A 14,799-nucleotide genomic window follows, 5' to 3' on the forward strand; every position below is an offset into this window, starting at 1 on the left:
TGTCTACTGCCGCAGTCACATTTAGGCCAGATTTCAACGAAAGCAGCTATCGCACCTCAAAGGTACATAGCTAATGACGATCTAAGGAGAAAACCGTTTAGGTATCAGAACGTTCTCAGTGTAATATCTATGTAACAGTTTTTTCGTTCTCTTCATTTTTGAGGTTCGATCTTCTTTGATCCGCACCCCACTCCTGTACAACCTTTACAAGCAGAATCATATTTCTTCATCATCATGCAGAATCATATTATCGTATTTTCGCAGCTTTAATATATGTTAATGTTTACTGGTTCAATTGTACGTTCTCAATGTGCTAATGTTCGAACTGTGCTACTCATAGTACGTAAATCTTCCTAAGTGTATCCTATGTCTATGTGTTTTTTTTGGTCGAGAGCACGCAGTCTTTGCTAACAAAAATGATCCAATTCTTGCACAATCCAACTGCAATTTGAGGGCAGTAATGTATCTTTGTAACCACGTTTCTTTTAGCATGTTTAAGTCAGTTTCAGGTTTCAACTTCTACTACAGCCTACTGTGTTTAGCAAATACCTACTGAACCTTCGAGCACTTAACTGGATATTTTAATAGTCATATTGTAATATTTTTTCTACTAGCGATAAACTACGAGTTTGCGCGTTTTTCGTCTGAGTTCCCTACACTTGTTGTTTTAAATTGCTCAATGACCGACCGCAATATCGAACATGATTTCATTCTCTTATTTTGTGTAAAGATCTGCCGTAGCCGCATGGTCAAACCTGAAATACCTTTAAAACCCACCTTTCTCATTGCGTATTGGGTAGTATGTTTGACTAAGCTCAGATGTGCCACGATGATAACGCAACCAATGCAGATATTATTTAAAGAGTAAGGAATTTAATAGCTTAAAATTACATATAAAAATCGTTGCAACGGTGGGTGAGCAAGGATTTTTGCATACTTTAAAATTAATATTAATCGAATTCTTTCGTTTGTCTTGAATATATATCTTTTTAGGGCTTACCGCGTTTGCAGATTTATGGTGTTTACGGCTTACCAAATTTGAAAAGGTAATTTGCTTGACTCGGAATTGAGTTCTTTACTGTCTTGCATATAAATTTGGGTGAAGCCACAATTCAAATGAGCGAATGCTTTTTGAGTCACTTTATATAAAGCTCTCAATAACCAGTTAAAGTCTAAGAGTCAGTGAAAAAAAAGTGTATGAACAACTCCGAACGATTAGTACCATTCTAGTCGTGTATATATAGACAATAACGCTGTATATTAACATATCCACTAACTGTTACTGAGCAAATTCTTATCTAGAGCCATTGTAGAATTCTCGATAGTTAAAGATAGATATAGCATGTAGGTGTCGACAATGTTAGACCTCGAGCAGCAAACTGATGATACACGCCCAATCAACAAAGCCATATATTATTACAATTCGAGCAATATGTTCCAGGGCTCGCGAATTGCGAAAGAATTGTTATACCATTTGCATTATTTCCATCTCTAACAAAGTAGCGAATATACGACCCATATGTATATATGATTTTCAAAGCCCTTATATAATTCCATTTTAGCATTAAGTGGGTTCTGATCTAGTAGCATAAAATTGGGCAGATGAAGAGGTTACTGGTAAGCAGGTCGACAACTTTCGGGATTGAAATATTTTTAAGAAGACTAGATGACAGCAATGGAGTGTGCATTATCGAGATAAAGAACCCAACAAGCCCCCCTTTTGAGCTCTGGAACCTTACCAGGCCAGTTCTTATAAAAATATATTACAAATACTATTCATACTATACAAATACTACTAGTCATTACAGACTATAAAAGAGTGCGATAAAATTTAGCTGCATATGCGTTTCTCCGTTAGCATTATTGCAAGCTAGTTAGAAGGACGGGGGCTTTCGCAGTCTTACGCGCTCAAATTGTCGTTAGGTCTTTCGCCGGTAATATCCCACATAACTCACTTTTATTATTATTATAGTAATAATACATATTAATAGCCTTCGTTTAGGCCCGAGAATATCGTGCAATAAAGAGTTAGAAGGATTAATATTTCTAAACAGATATTAATCCTTCTAACTTGATGAGAGGTTTCTATACTAAAAGCGAATGTGAATAAATGAAATTCGATTTATTAGTTAAAAGCAAAATTCTAATAATTTTTCCCGTTTTTTTCTCAAAAATATAAGGTTATAAATCGCACGATAACGTAGCGTGACGGTTCGAGGCTTTTAAAAAACAATACATAGTGCACCACAATTTATTCTACTAGTGTAAGCATCATCTGCGTTGGGAAGCTAATTTCGGAAATTCATACTTTAATTCCACTGATTCAATTTTGGCGTTTATCTACGGTTTAGGTTTATTTTAAAATATAACAGCGGTGAAGATAAGTGTATGCTAAATGAAAGTTTTTTCTGTGCCCCAAGTTTCATACTATAATGTTATGCAGCGTTACAATTATCATCTGTATTCGATTATTTTCGAAAATGCGAGTATTGTCCACGGCTTCTGTCAAATAAACTACAAATGGGATATTATAGTTAAAAATAGAAGGTTCTTTTTATTGAGCGAGTTTACTCCAGCCCAAGTATATTAAATAATTGTACCAAGTGGCTAGCCCATGGAAGGTTATTTTATGAAAAATAACATAAAAGCGAGGAGGAACATAAAGATATTAACCGCCAGGCACAAACAAGTTTTAAAAATACATAGAACCTTCATAATAACTTTTTTCATAATAAGTTTTGAGTACCGTGGTATCAAAAAGAGAGAATTACTGTGGCATCATTTTCTGTTGTAATTAAATTTCAATAATATAACGTGTATGAATGTTCAAGTTTCCACAGAGGATTCCTCGGAATTAGTTTATTTCTCCGGATAAATACTGTTGCCTATAGGTGGCAAATGTAGTAATTAATATTTCATCATTTATGTATTGTTTTCTGCTGTGAACTGAATCTCACATCGAATCCAAGGTCCAAAAGTATTATTCCCAAGCAACAAAAAGTGCATTTTTGCCACCTGAAAAATGGATTATCGAGTCCCGACATGTCACCTTGAATATTGCGAACCATTATTAAGCCATTTTTCCAATAATAATCAACAGTTCGCCAGAATCATACGACCGACGTATCATGGTGAAAGGAAATAGCTATAAAAAAACTGGGCACGAAATTGCATAGTAGTGTAATAAATTTAGTGGCTCTAGGAATAAAAGATTCTCATTGGAAAAAGCTAGTCCACTGAGTTTCAGGGTCTACCTTGCTCCCGCAGGAACGTGGTAGATGGAGTGTTAGAGCTACTGGCGTGACGTAACTTGTTCGACCCCGGGTGGGGAACTTTTCAAGATATTCGAGCTATTATTAGTGCCAGAACAGTAAAGACTTGATTTTACCATAACCATCATTACCATCTTTCCCTCCCTTATTTATAATGCTATTCAAAATGTATATATCACTGTACTGGTACACACTTGAGATCGCGGGGTTTTAGACATTGCAAAATAAAGCCCTGCTTTCGCTGTGGTCAAAAACGTGACTTTACAGCGTTCACGCTAATCAGTAGCCATCTTTCTCTTCTACCGCGCATCAATAAATGTTTCATTTTCACAAATAGAGTTTTGTCCATTATGTTAACATGCGGGCTCTCCGAAAATACCTGTACATTATATTAGACCCTTATCCGATTAAAAAATAGCTGAAATAAACGTGTTCGTCGCGGAGTCATCGTGGTCAACATCAGTAACATTGCAAATCGGCTCATCTAATAACTGCTGAAAAATATTCCCCAGCCATTGTATTTGTTAAATTTAGATATCTGCGTTATAATGCTTCAATTAACAGTGTTCAGGCGAAAATAAACACTTCGAAGAAAGAAGCGATGAAATTACCTGAAAAATTCAATAAATGCTATACAAGCTTTACCTGCGTTGTGGGCGTATGTTTTTTTTCTATAAACTTCTAAAAACTATAAATAAGGATATTTTATGCTTCTACCTGATTTATTTCACGCGTATGATATACGAACTAGCCTAATCTAATCATCTTCCATGGTTAAATACGTTGCATCTAGCTATGTTTCAGCATTTTATATTAACTTTTACTGAGGTTTTACGATTCCGGCAAATATTCGGAACAAATAATTTTAGAAATTAGCTGACACGCAGTTCTTATTTACATTACAAGCTTTCAGTAATAACCTGAAAACTCGTTAAATAACTGAAACTAAGTGAGGTTTTTTTAGAACACACGAAATGGGCATAAGTAGGTTAACAGCAGAAGTAGTGTTGTATTAACCCTGCCATCTTCGTAACTTAAGCTTTTCTTTGTTCCTGTATTAATATTGGAAATACACAGAGCTTCGCGTGTATCTGTTTCAATTGTAGTAGTCTAATAAAAGTGCATCAGTTATGGCTGATTGTTACCATGGTTTTATATTTTATTACATTCAACAGCATAATATCAATCAATATAATTGATGACGACAAGACGAGGTATAAATACAATGACGAGGACAATATTCATCCTTAATGTCCACTTAACAGCATAAGACCACACTTCACATTAAGCACACTGTAGTAAACGTGTGACCAATACGTTGCAGTACTGATCCCGACAGCACAAAATATGCGACAATATATTCAGTTACATTTGTATAGTTTAAACTACACAAATTGTGTGCGCGGCTTAGACGGCAACGTGTCTTACATTTTAATACAACTGTAGACCCCGAAACAAATCGGAATGAACGGAAGCAAACATTCTTGCGAAATACTTAAAACACAGAAATCTTATACAACTAACAAAGATTATATAAAAATGGTTCGAAAACAGGTGGCATCCGCTGAAACAAGGATGTAATTGCCAAAAAAGGACAAAAGCTTAGTATTATCTCACGAAGAAAGTCTGGTTCGGCAAAACTCGCTCTGAGATTCGGGAGCACCCATTAGAACTAGACTCAACCTACAAGTTTTCTTTTTGTTGAACATAAAGCCGGATCTTCGGTTACTATATATTTGAACAACCATACGCATCCAAACTGAGTGAATCAGTTGATAAAACAAAGCACAATATTGCACATGGCCTCCAAATTTCTTTATATTTCGCGTTCGAAGACTACACTTGCCGCTTATCGAACCCGACATCTAAAGTAACATTTTTTTAAGACTATCTCTTTTACGTCTTTGTTAAATTACTTGAGCAGCTTGCTCGTGTATAACTTCTATATGCATTTTGTGCACTTCAAGCACTCGAGTTCCCAGGACTCATTCATTCGTAGAATCGATATGTCATAACAACAATAATGCGATGCGTCATCCTCAACATGTCGGGTTACATTCAATCACACAAATCAATTATTGAAGTACAATCGTCAGTAACATCTACCACGGGACTGTTCACATGAGACGATCAGAAGAACAATTGACACACCGAAGACATTGCTCTATAAAACAAGTAACACTAATGTATTTCGGACTATAACCTTTACAGGGCTACACACGAGTACTCCTGGGCGACACACACTTTCAAAGGACATTTACACACAAATTATAATTATTTAGCTGTCGAAGTTTTCACCACACAAAAAAAAGGGCTGCTTGTGCTATTGACTGAGTATTATAACATTACAATACTCAGCATGCTTTTGAAGCTGTCCAAGTTTTCGTCCTCGACAAGAATCCGGTGACTGCCAACATTCGGATCTCTTTACCATTTGTTGTCCCATCCTTCATCCCATTCATGATGGACCTCCTTAACGAAGACGGGCTTGTGGATGATCTTTGGGGGTTCGTGCACGTTGATGATTTCATGATGTACGACAGGTTTCGGCTGATGCTTGATAATTGGAAGAGGCAACACGACAGGAATAACAGGGTTTTTTAGTAGCTTCTTGACCGCTTTCTTTACAACGAACCTAGCGATTTTGTGGTGATCAGCCGATGAATTGTGCATGAAGCATAAAATAACGCCGACAACTAATAGGACAGCTCTGAAAATACGCATGACGTCTGCTGTCTGTGCGATAGGGATCACAAGAACACTCAGAACACCACGACAACCACAAAAACAAATTAACACGACAAGCTGGACACCTAAGGACGAACACACTACGTACTGCTGCCGATGTTTGATCGCGCTGTTCGATGCCCAAATCTCTGTCCGACAAGCCCTTATATCCATCCAGCTCAGAACGGGAGTCTAATTCGTTACCTGCGCCTGCTGTTTTAGGGGCAAGACAGTCAGTAGGATCGCATCCCTTTCTCTAAATAATCATTCAAAATCAGCCCGACCAATTCAAACCATCGTTGCTGTTGTCGCCGCCGCTGCTACTATTTGTGTTATGCTACTATTAATGTCGTCTCAGTCCCTAAAATATACGGTATAAAACGTATAGAAGTAGTGGCAGCGCTGATGCTGATGGTTGTAGCCTATTAGCTGACGGTTTCTGCACGCTCCTACGATGACGGCGATTCGGCAACAAGGGCCGGGAGGAATTAGATTCACGTCACTGAACGCGTGACGCGAGCATGGATAGTCGCACAAGCAATAGCCCCAGCAACAATAACAGTAATACTTAGACCAATGGAAAACAACGACGATGACAACTGTAAAGTCATAAGCTGCGGCAATAGCTCCACTAAATACAGCACCAACAGACCGAAACCAGCTGAAGGACCGACCGGTCACATTGCTGCCATGGTCGTTAGCATTATCAGTAGCAGCAACAACAGCAGCATCAGCATTATCATCGTATCCGACGGAGATCCCTAGCTTCAAGGCTCAAGTCGTTGATACTATATTGCACTGGTTTGTACTAGTGTCCCAATACTGCAGTGCTTTTGCGGTGACGACGACGACAACAGTTGCTACTGCAGCCACTGTGTAGTGGCGGTAATGATAAGAGTCTCACACTGGGCAAACGAAGGTCTTATCTATGATCGCTCACTCACTTACATCATCCAGCACGTATCATCGGGATAAGCGTCATGATCACAATCACTCTTCGTTGTTTACATGTTTTAGCTCGTTTTTGATTCTATTTTTCTTTTGGAGCTCTGTTCCAGTAGATCCCACTAGTTTTGACCTACATTTGTAAAAGCGATTACTGCTCTATTTCTTGTTTTTGACAGAATGACTGACGTTTATCAAGCTAATAGCACCTTGTAGACATTCTGATGATGACGCTGTTACTTTGGTAAATAACGGAGTTATTTTGTGAAATCCAAATAATGCGTTAAAAGTAGGACGATGCCTACAGAACACAAGGTTACGAATAGCTATTTTTCATGATAGCAGATATATTTGCGCATTTCATGCCATATTGTACAACACATGCAGGTGTCAAATGCTGATGGCTACTTCTTTTGTAGTTGCTAATGTTCTTGTTTCGTCAATTTATCTTCTTCTAATAATCATAGAACATTCTATCCATGCAAATGAAGTATTTCTTTAGGATCATATAATATATAGTGTGGAGTATAGATGTACAGTATACAAATACGCGACAGCTATGATGTATAAGTTCCATTGCTGATAGCCCGATCGTAAACTTGCGTAGACACCCTGCTCATCTAAATACTGACGATATGAAAGTCTATCACATTACACATTGCTTGCCATTATCTTCTAACTATTACCAAGAAATGTAACGCAAGCTGGGTGATTCTTCAGGATGGGTTCCCAAAATCAAAACGCAGCAGACAATTTTCAACGACGTATTTACTTAACATGTCACAATTGCCGAAATACACTGTTGAATACAATCATTCAGCGCCCAACTGCAGAGGGCTTCACCCTGTATGCCTTACTTTTGGCAAGTGACATTACACTGCATGTAACAACATGTGAGGGCAACAAAAGGAGCCGAGACTCCGCATTAAAACAATAAATTTTCGAAGTTCGATCTTTAAGTAATCGATAAGTTCTTGACATGCCTCTATAATGTGAAATATATTTAGATGAAAAAACATTTGACGATTTCTGTGCAGTTTATAGTTTACGTACACTTTCAACCCATCGGGTGGTTGTCCGTGAATGACATTTGGAGTCTCCGTAGCGTTCTATGACTGTCAATCATAAATAACTAGTAAGTTAGTTTAAGTTGTATGTACATATATAATGTGAATACTACTTTAGTAGCCAGTGTTGAGTTTTACATATAGTCATACATACATACTAGGTCGTTCTCTCTTCAATGGGTAATGTTAGCTTGAACAAGCCTATTCAGGTTAAAAAATAAAACTGCCAATAATGTTATGATTTAGGTATGTTAAGTATCTTGCCGCACTTGTTCACAAATTATGTTCAACAGGTCAGATCATGTGAAAGAATATTTAAATGTGATTTAAAAATTCTTCTCTGTGGCACCACAACTCTTCTGGTCACTTGTCAGATTCAAAGACGGTTAAGGTTCACGTTAGCTGCAATATGGCAACTGTAATCAGTCCAGGCAACGTGATCAATGACAGATAGACAAACAGATTAACATGTGGAAAGACAGGTAATAGATATAGAGAAGAGGCCCTACCCGCGGCTTCCGCTGCAGCCGCGTGTGTTCGATGGACAGGATAATGATGCAAAGCGTGGCAGGGCAAAAGATGGTACGCAGGCCTTCAAGCAAATGCGGTTCAAGTACAGCATATGCCAGCTCTCTTAGTGTGGCAATCGGGGTCAGAATAGGGTCCCGTACGTGTCTTTTACTCAACTTCCACTCTGTACTGTCTTCCGGACCCCTGTCTTTGGTATGACAAACGTTGAGCCGATTCTATATAAGTGATAATCGACCCCGTTGCGCATACACACGTCAACATAACATACTGACTACATCTTTTTCGTAGTTCAGTTTCTCGGGGTTCATAGTTCCCGATCTGGGGGACGAAGCCTAATTTAGATTAAGATTCGAAACTACTCCAGTGTTTTAAAATGTACGTGGTATGAATGACACGTAGTGCTGCTAAAGATGCAACTATAGTTTTAATATTTCGATCCTTCTCGAATCATTGCCGACAAAGGCCTGAAGGTAGTAGCTTAATACCAGGATATGTTAAAGATACTTTTGCTATCATATAAACCTATTTGAACGTTGGCAGTGCGTCGACGTAAATGAAACAATCTAAAACAACGAGTACAATGTAACAGCTATTTGAAGGAATATTGTTACTGAAGCTGCATGTGTCTGTCCATACAACCAGAGCCATACAACATACACACAAATATATATGTGTGTGTGTGTGTATGTGCATATGTGAATGTGTGGCACTGCAGATTGCAGCAACCATAATAATAACAACAAAACGAATAACAATGTATGCGCGACCCTACTACCGTTTGTGTTCCTAATTTCCCAATGGTCTAAACCAGTTGTGTTCAAGTAGATTCAATACCTGCACATGATACTCTGGGTACTGCCTTTTATTGGGTGTGCATCAAGGTCTAAGCCTTGGTTTTAATGAAGAATGACAAAGACCATTTATTCGTATATCAAGGTCCGCCGTGATTAGCGAAGTACTATTGTACGTTACTGGTAATTTTTACTTAGCAATAAAGTAAAGATGAACAAACCGTCGTAAATGCCTTGGTTGGGGACAGGCTTTGAATTGGGCGCACATATAATAATAAACAGTAGCTTTATCAATACATTCACCTTAGTCCGCAAAAACTGATATTCTACAAAATGCTTTTAAAAACATAATATATATATATTTCATTACTAAGTGCCAGCATGCTTCTTTTTAAGATATCAGATCATTATGTTATCGCCAAATGAACCTTACTAAAAAGTAACATAGCGAACATTAATTAGAAAGATATGTGACTGTGTGATAAATATTTATTCGAGTGTGTGAAAGCGAGGCCATTTACACGTGGATCACAATTCATTGTTTCGTCTATTATTTATTTTAACTCAGTTGCATGAGAGTGGTAGGTTACCTGTCCAATTCCAAATAATGTGTTTCTTTTTATTCGCACACTTCTATACATTTGTATAAGACCCTTACGTAAATGTCCACAATCTAGTGAAACGGCCCGTTCGTTAATGCTCCTAGCCGTCATCATGTCGCTAAACAAATGCTTTTGATTCATGCAAAAGACGGCGCCTTCTCTGCACAAAGCTTCATGTAAGAAAGTGTACATAACAAAACATGAGTTTTATTCACTTCGTCACCATGCAATGCCTATAAAGACCACTCTATAACGAGTGTGCCTGTAAACATAGTGCCGCATGATATACATTGCAGAGTCGCTTTCATTTTAAGCAAACGCAGTTCTCAATGGGTTTGCGAAAGCCCGAATTGATACACAGCACGCAATGAAAGCATTGAACTGTAAATTTCCGGCATATCGGTTCGAACGATCTAGTTTCCTCCACATGTTATACCTCATCTCTCTGGTATAGAGAAAGTCCACATAGATTTTCAGGAATTTTCAGGAAGGTTCAAGTGCATTCTAAGATCATCAGTAAGGAGCGGTGCGTCAGCAAGAAGGTAGTCAAGTCTATTTCGTGCTGAGCGGGGCGATCACGAGAATGACTCTTTCAGCCGATTTAGCTGCTTTATGTTCTCTACTGTCAAATTCTGCTGTATTTCGTCAATGCTATAGGCTGCTGCTGCGACGGCGTTGAGATTGAAGAGACGTAGAACAACTGAGAGCAATACGCGTTGTGGATTCTTTATAGTAATCACAGCCAGTGTATGGTGCATTTTTCATTAATATGCGACTCAATGGTACCGGTATTGTGGTGTGAGCACCACACACACAACAGACTGTTTCAAAAAATGCTTTATATGATCAGGGTATTTCAAGCTGGCACTTAGTCTCCCCGTTTAAACTTCACTTCCGTCTTTGTGAGGGTTATCTTTAGACCAACTGCTGTAGCACTTATACGCGGCTCAGCAAAAGTCTGCTGTATCCGGTACATGTTATTCCCATGACGACTATGTCGTATGCAAGTAGGAACACCTCTACAAGGTTTATAGTCCCATAAATCTCTTCGAGTAAGCCCTAAGAACAAATAAAAAAAAAACTTAGATTATTTTTCTGTGCCGGTCCAGTGATTTAAGAGAACGGTAATGACTCAGAGACTCTATACTCGATCGTGACCTTGTTTTTTAAAGTGCAGCTGCTATTGAACCTAGCACATTTGTGGTAAATTTTACTTTTGCGAGGAATATTAATCTCTCTGTTTTTGAATTCACAAATATAGCCTAGGTGAATTTATGCGACGCTTCCACCGATTATTTAACATTTGCCGTAAGGATCTTCCGTGCCGTGGCCTTTGAGCGATCCTTTCTGAATTCATCGAAATTGCGCTCACACTTTTTGTGTAGGGAAAAAGAGAAGCTTAGCATGCGAAGCTTAGCGATGCCACGTCACGACGCGGGCTAAGTTGAGCCTCCTTTACCTTTCAGCCTACTTGCCTTCTTTGAAAGCAAGTTTGAAGATTAGAAGTTCTTGTTTCTTGGTCACCTGTTTTTTCGATATTGTATGATCTTATATCGCGGTGAACACAGCAATTTGTTGAGGGATAGTGTAGCTTGGCAAGAAGATTCCACCAAAATGATCGTTCAATATAACCTAGGATAAGTAGCCAATTCCTTTTTACAAACAAGTTATTTGTACTTGTAACTTTTATCCTCCCTGAGTAGAAATTATTCCGGTTGCTCTAGATATTTTTTACACTGCTGGGCATGCTTTTTTCAACATGTTACCCTGAAGCTTGCGGGTTGGATGCAGGTTTAGGTACGCGAACATGTATATTACTTGGGCTCGTCTATATAAACCCCTAAGTGAAAAAATGATGCCAATGAGTAAATCCTGGACAAATAAACCTACCAAAAAAAACAGATCATCTCAGCCCCTAGAGTACCCCACGATAACTAAGACAAATCAGCTAAAAAGAGGAAAACTCAAAAATGGACCCCATAGTCAGACAGACACCACCATCACTAATGAATATATGTGCTAACGTAGAGTAGGTATATATATAAATCAAGTAAAGACCATTCTTTTCAATTTCGATTTTGCAGCTTCAAATACGGATGGTTCAAAAATTCTTTATTGTGACTTATATACTCTGCGTGCCTTGCTTTTTTAGTTGACACCATTCAAAAGTTGATTGGATCAGCGAAGATTTTAAAAAACTTTAATGCTAGGAATTATATAGAGTCGAGTGTTTTAGCGGAATTTGACGACTGATCAATTCCTTGGCAAGTCTTCCTGTAAACAGCACAACAGATACGTCAGATGACGACCATTAATAACACTATAGACTTAAATAACAATGCACAGTGACGCACTATTTTGGAAAGTGTGCCTGTTAATAGTCTGTTGGCCTTTTATAAATTTGCCTATTACTGAAATTGTTTTTGTGAATTGCTTCTATTTATATTTGGTTTCATATATCTAAATGGGAAAATAAAGAAAGAGAGTCTCGAAAGTTATCTCCGAAACCCCTACAATTAACTAAATTTTAGTGTTAGGGTGTTATCTCTGGGGTGCATTATTTGCTGAAAATTAAATAATTGCCCCCAGAAGCGACTTGGACACGTAGCCTGTGTAAAATTTGAAATCGAATATTGTCAAAAAATCGTAATGTAAATACACACAGTACTATTTAGATCTCCTGCGTTAGTTCTGCTGTTACTTAATAACAGGTCTCACAAGTTTTTTAAGTTAATAGGTAGTGATTTCGGTCAAATTCATAGTGCTTTTACTATAAAAGCTGTTAAACGTTATTTGTAACATAACATATAACATTATAACATAATACCCGATTGCGCTTCCTTTTTCGAAAATTGGCAAAACAAAGACAGCTTTAAACGTTGCTTTTGATGCCTACGTATGGATAACTTGTTTCTGTAGGCACTAGGGTCAACCTGATTTGCAAGATGTTTTAAAGCTTACATTTTGCAGTTAGAAAACTTATACATCAATTAATATATAATCAGTGGTGACACAAGGTTGAAATTTAGACATACATTGAAGAAAGCTCAATCATTTATTATCTACATTCCAGTACATATATAACCTTGACTGAATGCATGCGAGCGCACTAACTATTGTTGTATTCGAAATTGCTTGTAAGTAAGGAATTATTGCATGAAAAATGTAACAATACTTGAAACTATCGAAACAACATTAATTGCGCTAAAGTTGCTTTTTGACCGATGACAATAAGTGGTTATTTATTGTTATTCTTCAATTTCATTTCATTCAATTCATTTACATTTTCAAAAATAATTAAAATTCGTTACGTTTTTCACCAGTAGCTTCGACAAACTTTGACGACAAAGATAGGAGCGTAGAGCCGTACCAGCCAGTAGTTGTTCATCAGTAGAGAGAACGAAGGGTCTATTTTGGATCTACACCACTTTTTGTTTAGTACAGTACTGTACGACCACATACTGGGGTTGGATATGTTCTATCGAATAGTTAAATATATAAATATAGTCATTTGTTATAAAGTAGGTTAAATTGAGAAGTTTGGGTAGTGAAGTAGTGGTCAAGCAGTAGTTCATGATAATTGAGCGGCCCGAATTTAGGGTCAGTTTATGACACTTCTGTTACTCATAACAAAACCAGGCATGTAGTATTTGATTTTGCGTACTCGATTTTAAGAGAAGTATATTAATTTCAATAATATTGGCTGAAATTAAAGGAAATCGCAGACTCGATCTACTGTATTTATGAGCGTTTTCTTTGAAAAGGTGCAAACATTCATTATTGACAGTCTAGTGGATGTGAATGCCTTGCCCGTTAGACTGAAACTCTATATATATAAAACAAATGTTGACTTCTGTTTTTGTGATGTTTGCTGTATTAGCAGTTTTGTTAATCCGGAACATTGTTTGCATGGCTAATTCAAGGTCAGAATATATGATCACCTGGCAGACACAGCTTACACAGTCTTTAAGGCATCTGAGCAAAACTTTCGGTTAATAGTAATGAAATCAGATAACACAATTCGAGTAAAATATAGTAACCCACAGGCCGAATAAAGAACGTTCAGACTTTATCCATTGCAAGCACAACTTGCACGTAATTACTAATTTTACAACACAAAGTTTATGTTATTACTTCTTTCTTACGCTACGTTTCGATACTTTTTCTGTACTAGTCTTTCAGCCCCGTTCCGCTCTGCAGAACATCTTGACACCGCTTAGGCTCAACAGAAACAAGCAAAAGCGATATCACAGTCACAAATTATAACTGTTTCAATTGGTAGTTCTCACTATCTTTGTTTAGATCCGTCGTCTTCCCGTTGATCGTTTTTGCCGCTGTGTGACATGACATTGGTGCTTTTAGCAGTTCTCCTCTTTTGTCCCAAAATTAGATATTTTTCTTTAGTAGGTTCAAATGCGCATTGGTAGTGATGATGACAAAGCTGTTGGTGTCGAAAATCCACCACCCGTACCAATGCAGTCGGAGTCCTGCATTTTTATAACGCGGCGACTGTCAAGAAAATTAAGCCACAGTTACATAATTCAATCAGTTGTGAAAACATTTGACATCTCACGAAAACACTGACACGGTAAAGACCCTACTGGAAGTTGTCTACTGAAGATAAAACTCGAAAATGACATTACACTCACGCAACAAGTATCCTGCGTCTAAAAATATTAATTTGAAAAATTGTTAAGCCTTTGTCCTGCAAGAGAAGCAGAGGTAGAAATTTACAACTTCACAAGCTGTGAAATAGTAACCCATATATATGCAATTGGTAAGGAATATCATGCCCGTTATTAATAACCCTGTACAAATATGATGTATATCAAAGTCTTGCAAAGTTCGCCACGTATAGTTTCTA

At 37.7% G+C, this 14,799-nt stretch overlaps 1 protein-coding gene and 1 long non-coding RNA gene across 4 annotated transcripts in view; one reads left to right on the top strand and one right to left on the bottom strand.

Annotated features, from left to right (window-relative positions):
* LOC111248461 (calcium uptake protein 3, mitochondrial-like) overlaps positions 1 to 14,799 on the top strand; it is a 120,545-nt gene that overhangs the window by 56,603 nt on the left and 49,143 nt on the right. The window lies entirely within an intron of this gene.
* On the bottom strand, positions 4,401 to 7,221 carry LOC111248464 (uncharacterized). The gene is made up of 2 exons (XR_002672570.2): positions 6,109 to 7,221; positions 4,401 to 5,828 (listed from the first exon to the last, which is right to left on the bottom strand). It is a non-coding gene; the product is annotated as an uncharacterized LOC111248464 (long non-coding RNA).

Source organism: Varroa destructor, unplaced genomic scaffold (assembly GCF_002443255.2).
Source record: "Varroa destructor unplaced genomic scaffold, Vdes_3.0 BEIS01000003.1, whole genome shotgun sequence".
Taxonomy (NCBI): domain Eukaryota; kingdom Metazoa; phylum Arthropoda; class Arachnida; order Mesostigmata; family Varroidae; genus Varroa; species Varroa destructor.